This window comes from Panthera onca, chromosome C2 (genome assembly GCF_046562875.1).
Source record: "Panthera onca isolate mPanOnc1 chromosome C2, mPanOnc1 haplotype 2, whole genome shotgun sequence".
NCBI lineage: Eukaryota > Metazoa > Chordata > Mammalia > Carnivora > Felidae > Panthera > Panthera onca.
Window position 1 is genome coordinate 42,445,487 of NC_138347.1, and position 11,554 is coordinate 42,457,040.

At 38.3% G+C, this 11,554-nt stretch overlaps 1 pseudogene; it reads left to right on the top strand.

Moving 5' to 3' along the window:
- The first annotated feature begins 4,847 nt into the window (after nucleotides 1-4,847).
- On the top strand, nucleotides 4,848-5,173 carry LOC132684339 (large ribosomal subunit protein eL30 pseudogene; annotated as a pseudogene).
- Nucleotides 5,174-11,554: the final 6,381 nt, after the last annotated feature.

An 11,554-nucleotide genomic window follows, 5' to 3' on the forward strand; every position in this document is an offset into this window, starting at 1 on the left:
TGAATACATACGAAGGAAGCGAGGAAAGAAAGAAGCATGAGGTCACAGATGAAAGGTTCGCAGAGAAAGCGCCCAAGTGAATGATGATCCTTTTATTTAAGATAAAGAACACAACAGGAAAAACAGACTTGCAGGAATTAATAAAAAGTGCAATTTCAGGCTCTGTTAATTTTGAAATGCCAGGGATGTGCTGGGGACGTTCTAAAGATACAGAACAAAAGCTCAATAGAAGTCAGGCCAGAGATACATCTTTGGAAGTCATTTCCAAAGAGTTTGACCTCTCAAAATAGAATATGCACAAAAAGGGTCTATATACTTAGCAGCACAGTAAGTTTACACTAAGTCATAGGAGACTACAGGGTGTTCTCCTAGGACAAGTGATCTCAAGCATTGGCAATGGGAAAACAAATTTTAAAACTAAGCTCATGGCACGTAGCTCTTGCTGAAAGAATTCAGTTTCCAGGAAAACGTTAAGAAAATGATTCTCAGAATGTGTCGATGCAGAACATCCTTAGAGGACAGGCCGAGGCAAATGGAAAGGTATCACATGATGGGTAACTGCGAATACGGATGAACAAGAATGGCTAATGTCGCTTTGAAGTTACTTTTTAAATAACTGTCATCAGGTACATCAAAACTCTACTGAGTGCTGCACCTTTGAATTCATTGTGTCAGCTGTATTTAGAAAACTGCAGAGAAAGAAGTTTATCTTCTACACTTGGGGTGATGGTGTTCTGACAGGGATGGATGGTACTAGAAGGATAGTGAAATAGTATATAAAATGAACTACATCAGAAACAGCAGGAACTCAAAGTCAGAAGTGACTGAGGAAAGCTTAAATGCCTCTCGCTGCCACACAGAGTCACCAAATCCCCAGAGAGTTGGAGGGGTACATGGTATGAGGTTTAAGCAAACACAATAATCATTCCCAAGGACAGACTACCTCACCTGACATTTTAGTTACAAGTTTTATAAATTAAAGAACAATAAATATAATATCAAGTGGAATATAAAATCCACCTGAATTAAATAAATCCACCTGAATTAAAATAAAACTCAGACCTTCGAAGTCGTTTTGTGCTTAGGGTGAACAATTTCATGTTATGCTTCCAAACCTTCACAAGACAAAAGTTCATTCTCATTTGCTGTTGGAGCTGTTTTTTCAGTTTGCAGAACAACTACAACAGAAGACAGGAGATGGAATGAGAGATTGTGAAGTCAACCATGGAAGTGTATAAAGTGAATAGAAAGCCAAATATGAAGTTTTAAAAAATTCAATTTAAAGGATGGCTTTCCCAGAGTTGGCCCTGCACCCAATGTTTTCTTTCTTTTTTTTTTTCCCAGAGGGGATGGAAACAGAATACTGAAAGAGACATAGCACAAAAACCAAAGACCAACAGTGTTTCAGATCAAATAGTAGGCCCTAGTCAACAGGGTCAAATGTGGTTAAAAGGTCTTTGAAAATTATAATTAAGATCTTCAGTTTGGTAAATGAGAGGTGACTTTTACAAAAACAGTTTTAGTGGAATCTGGGGCATGGGTTAAGTTGTAAATAGATGACTTTTTTAAATGAGCAAAAGAATACGATGGCTCTCTTGAGAAGTTTAGAAAAGCAGGCGGCAGTCAAGAGATAAGAATGGACTAAAGCCTTTCACAGAGTGGAGAAATCATGGACCAGGGAAACAGGTAGAAAGAAGAAAGAATTGATTAAGAATGCAAGGAAAGGGAGGCTGGGTGGCTCAGTTGGTTAAGTGCCTGATTTCACCTCAGGTCATGATCTCACGGGTGTGAGTTGGAGCCCCGCGGGGGGCTCTGTGCTGTCAGCATGGAGCCCGCTTCAGATCCTCTGTCTCCTTCTCTCTTGGCCCTTTCCCTGCTTGCACACATGCTCTCCCGCTCATCTCTCTCTCTCCCTTTCTCCCTGTCTCTCTCAAATAAATAAACATTAAAAAAAAAGAATGCAAAGGAAAGAGGGTATTTGGGGGCACAGGGTACCAACAAAGTGGAGGCAATATGACAGAGGGACCACTGAGAAAAGAAGGCGTACAAGAGGTGAAAAGCTAGGAAGTCTGTGAGGCTTCTGCCTTCTCAGAGGATTTAGACACTGGTGAGAGCTGAAGGCACAGGGTTGAGCTCAGTCATGAAGAGATAACAAAAGTTTGTTAAATATGGTCAACTCGAGAGAAGTAAAAGAATTAGTGAGTGCATTGTAAATGCACTCGACGCCACCAAATGACTTTAAAATGGCTAATTTTATGTTATGTGAGTTTTACTTCAATTAAAAAAACAAAAAACAAACAAACAAACAAACAAAAAAACTGGTGAGCAAAAGCGAGAGCCTGAAAAGCACCCAGTCAAGGTTAGTGCAAAACAATAGGAAGGGAGAGATACAGGTTTTGCCCAAAGACCATGACATGTTCTGCCAAATACGTTACAGTTCTGGTTTGACTTTACTGACCTGAAACAAAGTTAAGACTGAAATATGAGTCTATCTTCAAAGGCAGACAGAGAGAAAAAGCAGTATTGTAGGCAAAAATATTATATGTACAAAAGGAAAAAAAATGTAGTCAGATATTGGGCTTTTAAATCAGGAGGGGGAAAAACAGGTCTGTTAAATGTAAATAATGGGAGATTTTTCCCTTTGTGATGGAGTAGAGTTCATTTGAATTATTCCCAAGGATGTCAAGGTCATGATGAAACACTCCTTTTGTAAGAGTATTTGAAAAATAATGACATGACCAGGTTGATATGAAAGTTGAGGATTTCCTTCGAGACAGTTCTGGCAAGATTTGTGGGTGTGGGTTGTTCTACAGTAATATGAGTCATCTGTTTTGCCTGGGACGTGAAATTCCAAGAATGAGGAGGAAAATAGGATGCATCTTTGCATGTCAATATCTTCCCTACACGATAATCTCTCTTTAGAGTGCAATGCCTTTTGCCCTAAATCATCTGGTTGTGGACTTGCATAGAAATGGCTTGTTCTTGCCTCCTTTTAGAGACAACAGAAACACAGAAGCCTTCAATGTTTTCCTTTATATCCTGCAAATGTTCTGCTATAAACATTCAGCTCCAAAAAACTTCATTATTGTGATATTCTCTTTTAGATGAGATAGTAGGTGAAGCATAACATACTTCCTCTCTGTGTGCTAAAAAAGCGCTTACGGAAACTCACGTGCCTCATTCTTCCCCACCTTCTTGCTTGTTCTTCCTTTGACCTTCCCTAGTGCCTCATGATTTTAATGAGCCTCGATTTTTGAAGTATCCATGAAGTCACTGGTATTTTAGGAGGCAGATTGTCCAGAAGCATCTGTGGATTCAAGAATAACAGGTATTTTCCCCATATGAGAATATTTGCAAATTTATTGCAAGTTGGAGAGGAAGTAAAGCAAATACTTATAAACAAAAGTATTTAACAAATATGTATGACTTAACAAATGCCAGGCACTAGCGTAGAGATAATGCCCAACTTTCATAAAAATTGCAGTCCCTGGGAGGGCACATTGTAAATAATCAGTGTATATGAAAGTGTATAAGTGGGATCAGGTGCTACAAGGGAAAATGGATGGATTAATTTGAAAAAGTCTGGATTAAAGTAGGGAGGGCTCTGTTAGTGGATGAAGACAAGGGGATTAAGTGGTAGATTAGTAGTACCTGTGAAAAGCCACAGAGTAACTGACCTAATGAGGTAGAGATAATGGCTGGGGAAGTACTGTGATAGGAGGAGAAAAGATTATGAAGGACCTTGGAAACTCTGCAGGGAACTTACACATAAAACAAAGCAATTAGTGACCAAGGAAGTAGCCTGTTTTTAAAATAAGCTTAAGCAGACTCATCACTTTTGTCTACAATGAGGATTTTCTCTTAGTCTTTTCACTGGAGAATTTTGCAGTTGAGAGAAAAGGTAGGAGTCAGAGAAAGCACCTGGGGACGTGTGGTAACTTGTCATTTTGTCTCTAGTTGCCTTCGGTTTTACTTACGAACTTAACTGAAAGCATAAGTGGAGAGAAACTTCATGCAAAAGTCTTCTTTAACACCTGAGTAATTAATGGGGTGCCTGGGTGGCTCAGTCAGTTAAGCGTTTGACTCTTGATTTCAGCTCAGGTCAGGATGTCATAACTCGCGAGATAGAGCCCCACGTCGGGCTCCATGCTGACAGTGCACAGCTTGCTTGGGAGTCTCTCTTTCCCTCTCTTTCTGCCCCTCCCCTGCTTGCTCACTCTCTCTCTCTTTCTCTCAAAATACATAAATAAACTTAAAAAAATAAAAATAAATAAAATAAAATTTAAGTTATTAAGAGCAAAAATGAAAGTCATCTGATCATAGTGTTAAATTTGGATAACTCATAATAAATATTGAGCTGCTTTTCTCAGCCCTTAGATACACTTTATAAACAGTACATTTTATTATGCAATTAATGGAGCTAAATATTTTTTCAACGTACATTATTACTGAGTAGTCGCATAAATGTAGAGTAATAGAGAATCCTAAGAATAACTTCGAAATATACGTTATTTTCCTGACTTTACCTCACCATGGTCACGAGACCACTTTTTTGGATCTAACAGCCTGACGCTTTCTAGTTTCTGGCCAGGCAAATTAAACGTGAGTAATAATAACACAGATAAAAAGCTACTTTCAGAAACACAGTTTTGTTCATTACAACTGACATTTTTCATACCAATTATGTGAATTATTTAGCATTTCCCATTCTGCCCACCCCCAGAAGGGTCTTATATTTATTTTTAACAAAAGAGATCTTATCCTTTCTCACTCCCATCCATCTTGGCAACTGCTCTTGCTTGGGACCATCCCGCGCCTAAGGCAGGAAGAGGGTGGCCACAAAAACGATGAAAAAGCCACTGGAGTGAATCAACTCTAGGCTCCAACTCACTGTGAAAAGTGGAAAGTATGCACTGGGGTATAAGCAGACTGGAAATGATCACCATGGCAAGCAAAACTAGTCATCCTCCTCAACAACTGCCTGGCCTTGAGGAAATCCGAAACGGGATACTGTGCCATGTTGGCCAAAACTGGCGTCTGTCACTACAGTGGCAATACTATTGAACGGGGTGCAGCGTGTGGGAAATACTGCATAGTGTTGCACGGCGGCCGTCATGATCCAGGTGATTCTGATATCATTAGAAGCATGTGAGAACACACCGGTGAAAAGTAAACCGTGCAGAAGTTTTCCTTAATAAAACCCGCTGGAGCGCGTTAAAAAAAATAATAATAAAAAATAAATAATTTTTTAAAAAATTAATTAATTAAATAAAAGGGATCTTAAAAATTAAAAAAAAAAAACAAAATAAACTAAAAGTTCAATTGAATTGGATTTAAAATTAAAGTCAGAAAATAGAACAAAGCATTAAATAGTAATTGCCTATGTAATTGACCAGATCGTGGAAGATAATTTTTATTTGAATGAATCTATGGTCTACAAATGAGGGTCAATTTGAAAATGGAATTCTAGAGTTTTTATTTTTTTTAACTTTCTAAACCACATAATTGGCTATCTGAAAATTCTATAGAAGAAGCATAATATGTGAGTGTTTTAAGTAATTCCTAGAGGAAGCAACAAAGACATTTTAATACTTGCAGAGGAAAGGCATCAAAATGACTTATGTGAGTTAATTATATTTTATATTTCTTACCTTCCCCCTCACATAATTTACCAGGGTGTCAGAATCTATTTATTTTATTAAATAAACATTAACATGAGTGCTTAGTGGACTAGCATTTCTGTTCTTGCACCATAATGAATCTGAATGAATGTTCTAGTGACGCTGATTCAAATTGTGATGGTGAAAGCATATAGCATTAATACATCTTTCAAGGTTTTCAAAGTTTGCTTTTTCCTAAATCTGGAACTGTTGGAGGAAGGGACAAACTTAAGCCATTTTGATCAAGTAGAAGGTATACATTCTCCTCTCCAATGCAAAAGAGGAACCAGGAAAACAAAGCAGTCTGTTACCATTTTCAAGACAGACCTGAGACAAAATTGGAATGTACAGATGAATGAAGTTGGATCTTTAGTCCACTCCTTTCAAACCTAGTTTGTGGACTTCTAAATGGCAAATTTCTGGTCTTGCACAGTAGAAGATAAGATTTTCAATCTTTAATAAAGGCCACTATTTTAATGAATCTTGGGAATCCAGCCAACCTCCCTCTACTTAATAATAACAATAATAAAAATAATAATAACAAACACATATATTACTACAGGCAATTTAATCTTCAAATCAACCCAATAAACCAGGCATTATTATCTCATGTTACAGATGAGGAAATAGAGGCACAGAGACAATAAGTAACAGTGCTAACAGCTAGGTAGTGATGGAACTGGTATTTAAACTAGTCTGGCTCTAGATTTCATGTCCATAATAATAACATAATATTCCTCTCACTTTCAGGACACATGGGTGGCTCAGTCAGTTAAGTGTTTGACTCTTGATTTCAGCTCAGGTCATGATCCCATAATTCATGAGATTGAGCCCTATGCCGGGCTCTGTGCTGACAGCTCAGAGCCTGGAGTGTGCTTCATATCCTGGGTCTCCCACTCTCTCCACCCTTCCCCCACTCTCCCTCTCTGTGTCACTCAAAAAGTAAATATTAAAAAAATATTCCTCTCATTTTCTCTGTTCTCTTAAATTTTAACATCAATCTGAGTTTTATAAATTTTTTTTAACATTTATTCATCTTTGAGAGAGAGAGACAGAGCGTGAGTGGGGGAGGAGCAGAGAGAGAGGGAGACACAGAATCTGAAGCAGGCTCCAGGCTCTGAGCTGTCAGCACAGAGCCCGACGCGGGACCCCAACTCACTGGCTGCGAGATCATGACCTGAGCCGAAGTCGGACGCTTAACCGACTGAGCCACCCAGGCACCCCTCTAATATGAATTTTGGACTATAGTAAATGTAATGGGCTGGATGGTGTCCCCCCACACTCCAAAAATACATGCCTACATCTTAATCCTGTAAACTACAGATGTTACTTTACTTGGAAAAAGAGATTTTTTTTGCACGTGATTAAGTTAAACATCTTGAGATGAGAAATCATTTGGATTATCTAGGTGGACCCTAATTTTTTTTTTAAGAGAGAGAATGAGGGAGGGAAGGAAGGAGGGAGGAGTGTCAGAGGGAGAGAGAGAGAGAGAGAGAGAGAGAGAGAGAGAGAGAATCTTAAGCAGGGTCCACATCCAGCACAGAGCCTGACACTGGGCTCAATCTCAAGACTGACATCATGACTGGAGCCAAAATCAAGAGTTGGACACTTAACTGACTAAGCCACCCAGGCACCTCAGATGGGCCCTAAATTTAATGGCAAAGGCCACTGAAAGAGACAGACGCACAGAGAAAAGACACACAGAAGGGAAAGCAATGTTAAGAAGGAAACAGAAATGGAGTAATGTGGTCACAAGCCAAGAAAGCCAAAGAATGCTGACAGCCACCAGAAATTAGAAGAGGTAAGGAATGGATTCTCTTCTAGAGCCCCCAGAGGAAGCATTACCTTGCCAGATTTTGAACTCTGGCCTCCAGAACTGTGAGAGAAGAGATTTCTGTTATTTTCAGCCACCAAGTCTGTAGTAATTTGTTACAGCAGCCTCAGGAAACTAGTATAGTAAACAATGTGTTGGTTTTGGATGACTACACTGGAAACAGATTTTGAGGAACTGTTAAGAGTGGTATAGCTCAGACAGACTTGTGAGAGATGATTCTTGAATATTCAAGAATTTTGCAAATTTGTTGTTCAGTTGCTACCAATCAGGCATCCCCTTACCCCCTCAGAATCACTTGCCTATTTCCCCACTACCTCTACTTGATACACTACTGGAGCCGGGTGTTCTCTCTTGGCCTAGGTCTCATCTTTTCACAGCCCTCACTCATTGAGTCTAGTAGAGCTCTGGATTCTGGCAATAGGCAATGTTTTCCTTTCCTCAGGAGAGGCATCTTATGCCCTTTAGCAAGTTTTGATTATTACTGTTAGTGTGTATAGGGAGAAGAAGTGTGGAGAAAGCAGGATAAGAATATGAAGTGTTGCTAAACAGCAAAACAGGGGCTTCTATAATAGACCTGTTAGAAACGCTAGTTAAGTATCGACACATTCAACACTTCCCCCCACCTTCTCTCTACCTGCCTCGGACACACATATACTTCTATTCTAAAATTCAGCTTGTATTTCATAGGATAATTCCTGAGATCAGATATTCTTGAGTCAAAAGATGTTTCAAATCAAAAACTGGAATATTATAACTTCCCAAAACCCATAGACATGCCTCTACTGTCTGAATATCTGTTGATTTACCCTGTATTTTTTCCTTCTATCCCAAAAGTTTTACCTAATTCCTAACTAGAGGAAACCTTCTGCTGTGTATTGAATTGTGCTTGCCCAAAATTTATATGTTGAAGCCCTAAACCCTAGTTTCTCAGAATGTGACCTTATTTGGGCACAGGGTCTTTACAGACCCTAAGTATCAAGTCAAAATGATGTCATTAAGGAGCACCTGGGTGGCTCATTTGGTTGAGTGTCAGACTTTGGCTCAGGTCATGACTTTGGCTCAGGTCATGATCTCACGGTTCATGAGTTCAGGCCCCACATCAGGCTCTGTGCTGACAACTCAGAGCCTGGAGCCTGCTTTGGATTCTGTGTCTTCCTCTCTCTCTGCCCCTCCCCTACTCGCATTCTGTCTCTCTCTGTCTCTCAAAATGAATAAAATTTAAAAAAAAATTTTTTTAATTGTTAATATGTGTCCTAATTTAATATGGCTGCTATCCTTCTAAGAAGGGGACATTTAAACAATTATATAAGGAGGAAGATGATGTGAAGACATGGCAGGAGATGGCCATCTGTGAGACAAAGAAAGATGGGGGAACATATCTTCCCTTCCCAGTCCTTAGAAAGAGCCAAACTTGCTGATATCCTGAGTTCACATTAAGTTTCCAGAACCATGGGACAATGAATTTTGTTATATAAGCCAAACAGTTTGTGCTATTTTATTCAGCATCACCGGCAATCCCATTCAATCATGCATAATCTGAATAGAAAAATTGGACAAAGACAGAACCAAGAAAAATTATCTAGACTTACCCCACTTACGAGTATATAAAAGTGTCAGAATATAGTATAAATAAAAACCCTTTATTTGACAAATACAAGGATAGCTCAATGTTAGGAAATCTGTTGATATAACTAACTACAGTATATTAAAGAAGAAAAAAATAATCCCAGTGGACACTAATGACATACATGATAAGCTTCAATAAGCAATCTGGAAAAAACCTAGAAAAATATAAAGTATTACTGTTAAGTAATTTATAAATAAATTGATGAGTAAGTAATATTTTTAGATATCAACAGCAAATTTTAACTTAATGGTGAAATAGCAAAAATAATCCCATTAAAATCAAGAGCAATATAAGAACAACTGTTAACAATCAGCAATATTCTGAAAGTCTTAGCCAATATAATTAGTAATTAAAACAAATGAAGCATAGTGTACAGAGAAGAAAAATTGCCACTATTTTAGTAGTAGTGAAAACAATAAAAACCAAAGAAATATACTGAGCCAATCAAATGGAACATTCAGTGATAAATAATAGATGATAGATGGTTTATAAGATAAATAATAGATGATATTTAATATCTATGATATATAAAGAGCCCCTAGACTTCAATAAGAAAGACAAACCATTGAATCGCAAAATACATAAAGAACAAGCAAGCCTCTTCTCCCCAACCAAGTCAACATAAAATTCCAATAAATGTGTGCAAAGTTTCTCAGCCCCATTCGTTATTAGTAAAAGGCAAATAAAAACAACAAGCTGCCACTTTTTTCTCATCAGATTAACAAAACGTAAAAAAAGATTAACAATATGAAGCATTGGTGAGAAAGTGGAAACAATATTTAAATACATTTTGAGGGAATAAAATTTGGTATCTGACCAAATAGAACGGTAACATCAGAAAGCATGGTAATTTACAAGAGAACCAATCATTTAAACAGGTTTTACCAAGACTCTCCAAAGCAATATAAAGATAAATTCAAGAAAAAATTTAATATTGTATTCCAACCAGGGTTGCTTTAAAACATTTCTGAAGAGCCAGAACAGGCAGAACGTGAAACCTGGAAAAGAGTTGGCCTCAGTAGATCCCACTGCCAAAGTGGTATCTCCTCCACAATGGAAGAAAGTAATTTATAAAAAGGAGTTATCTGCTAGCGTAAGTTTTATGCCAAAAGTTTGGTTTGTTTTAGAAGCATATACGTTTTCAGACTTTTATTTCTGTATGAAAAGTATATTTCAAGTTAGAGGGTTTTTTAAACAAATATTATTTTTATAAGGTATATATATTACCTGCTAGAGTAAGTTACTTTTCCTATGGTACATGAAGGATTTTTTTGGCATGTGTTTTTAATAAAATCTTTAACCAAAAACGTGGCAAAACAAGACACGCTTTAAAAATGGGGTGTAGAAATATAGCTTTTATTGAATAGGTTAAGTAAGAAGGTTCCTTAGAAACAATGGAAAGTTTTACTTCATGGTGGGAATCTACAGGTGGTTGCCAGGACCGCTTCTTTGCAGTTGTTCGCACTCCCGCCCCCCTCCCACCCATCTAGCTTCATGGGTGATGCATGTTCCTGAGATGTGCCTTAAAATCACCTGCAGAGTTTTAACACTCTCCATGACCAAATGGCACACCAAACTGATTAAGTTAGAATCCTGGGCTGGAGTTTGGAGTCTGGGGGTGAGGCGAAGGGGATGGAGGTAAGTGGTCAGTATTTTTAAAGGTCTGCAGGTGATTTCGCTGTGCAATCAAGCTTGAGGACCACTGGTCTAATGTAAGCCCACCATTGTTGCTTTTCTACCTTGTTGATGGTTCAGAATGAACACTCGACCCAGGCTGAGCCACTCAAATATTCCCCTTGGAATTCTGGAACTGAAGATGAAAAAATATTACCTCTGAGCTGTATGTGACCTGAATATGCAAATTCAGAAACAGATGGCAGCCATATTCCATGATGTTCCAATTCAATAGTTGAGGAAACCAGTATGTATTCTTATGGCAAACTATAGTTGTTCAGAGAGAAACAGCTATGAGAAACAATGTGAGGAAACTTTCCTCTTTTATTACAGCAATCCAACCCTCAGGAACAGTTTTTACCCTTAAATTCTGTAAGTCAACTAAATACCTTTCTAAAAATTATTTTTGTGTAAGCTAGTTCCAACTGAATTCCTGCTACTTGCAACCAATAGAATCCTAATTCGTTTGTGTCAGTAATAGAGGAGCATTTAGTGTTAAGTGTGGATACTCTGATTTTTTTTTTAATATAAGGAGAGCTTTCTAAGAGAGCTGACAGTGGCAGATAGGGAAGCATGCTGCTTAGACCACCTTTGAGAACCTGCTGTTGGAACACAGCTGACTGACAGCTGCAGTTGTTCCCTCCCTGGATCTATCTGGAATGTTTCCCAGCCAATAACTAACCACAGTTACAGCATTTACACCAGGCCACTCCTGCCTTGTGCAAAACTCTTCTGATGGACAATATTTTCAAGAAGTCC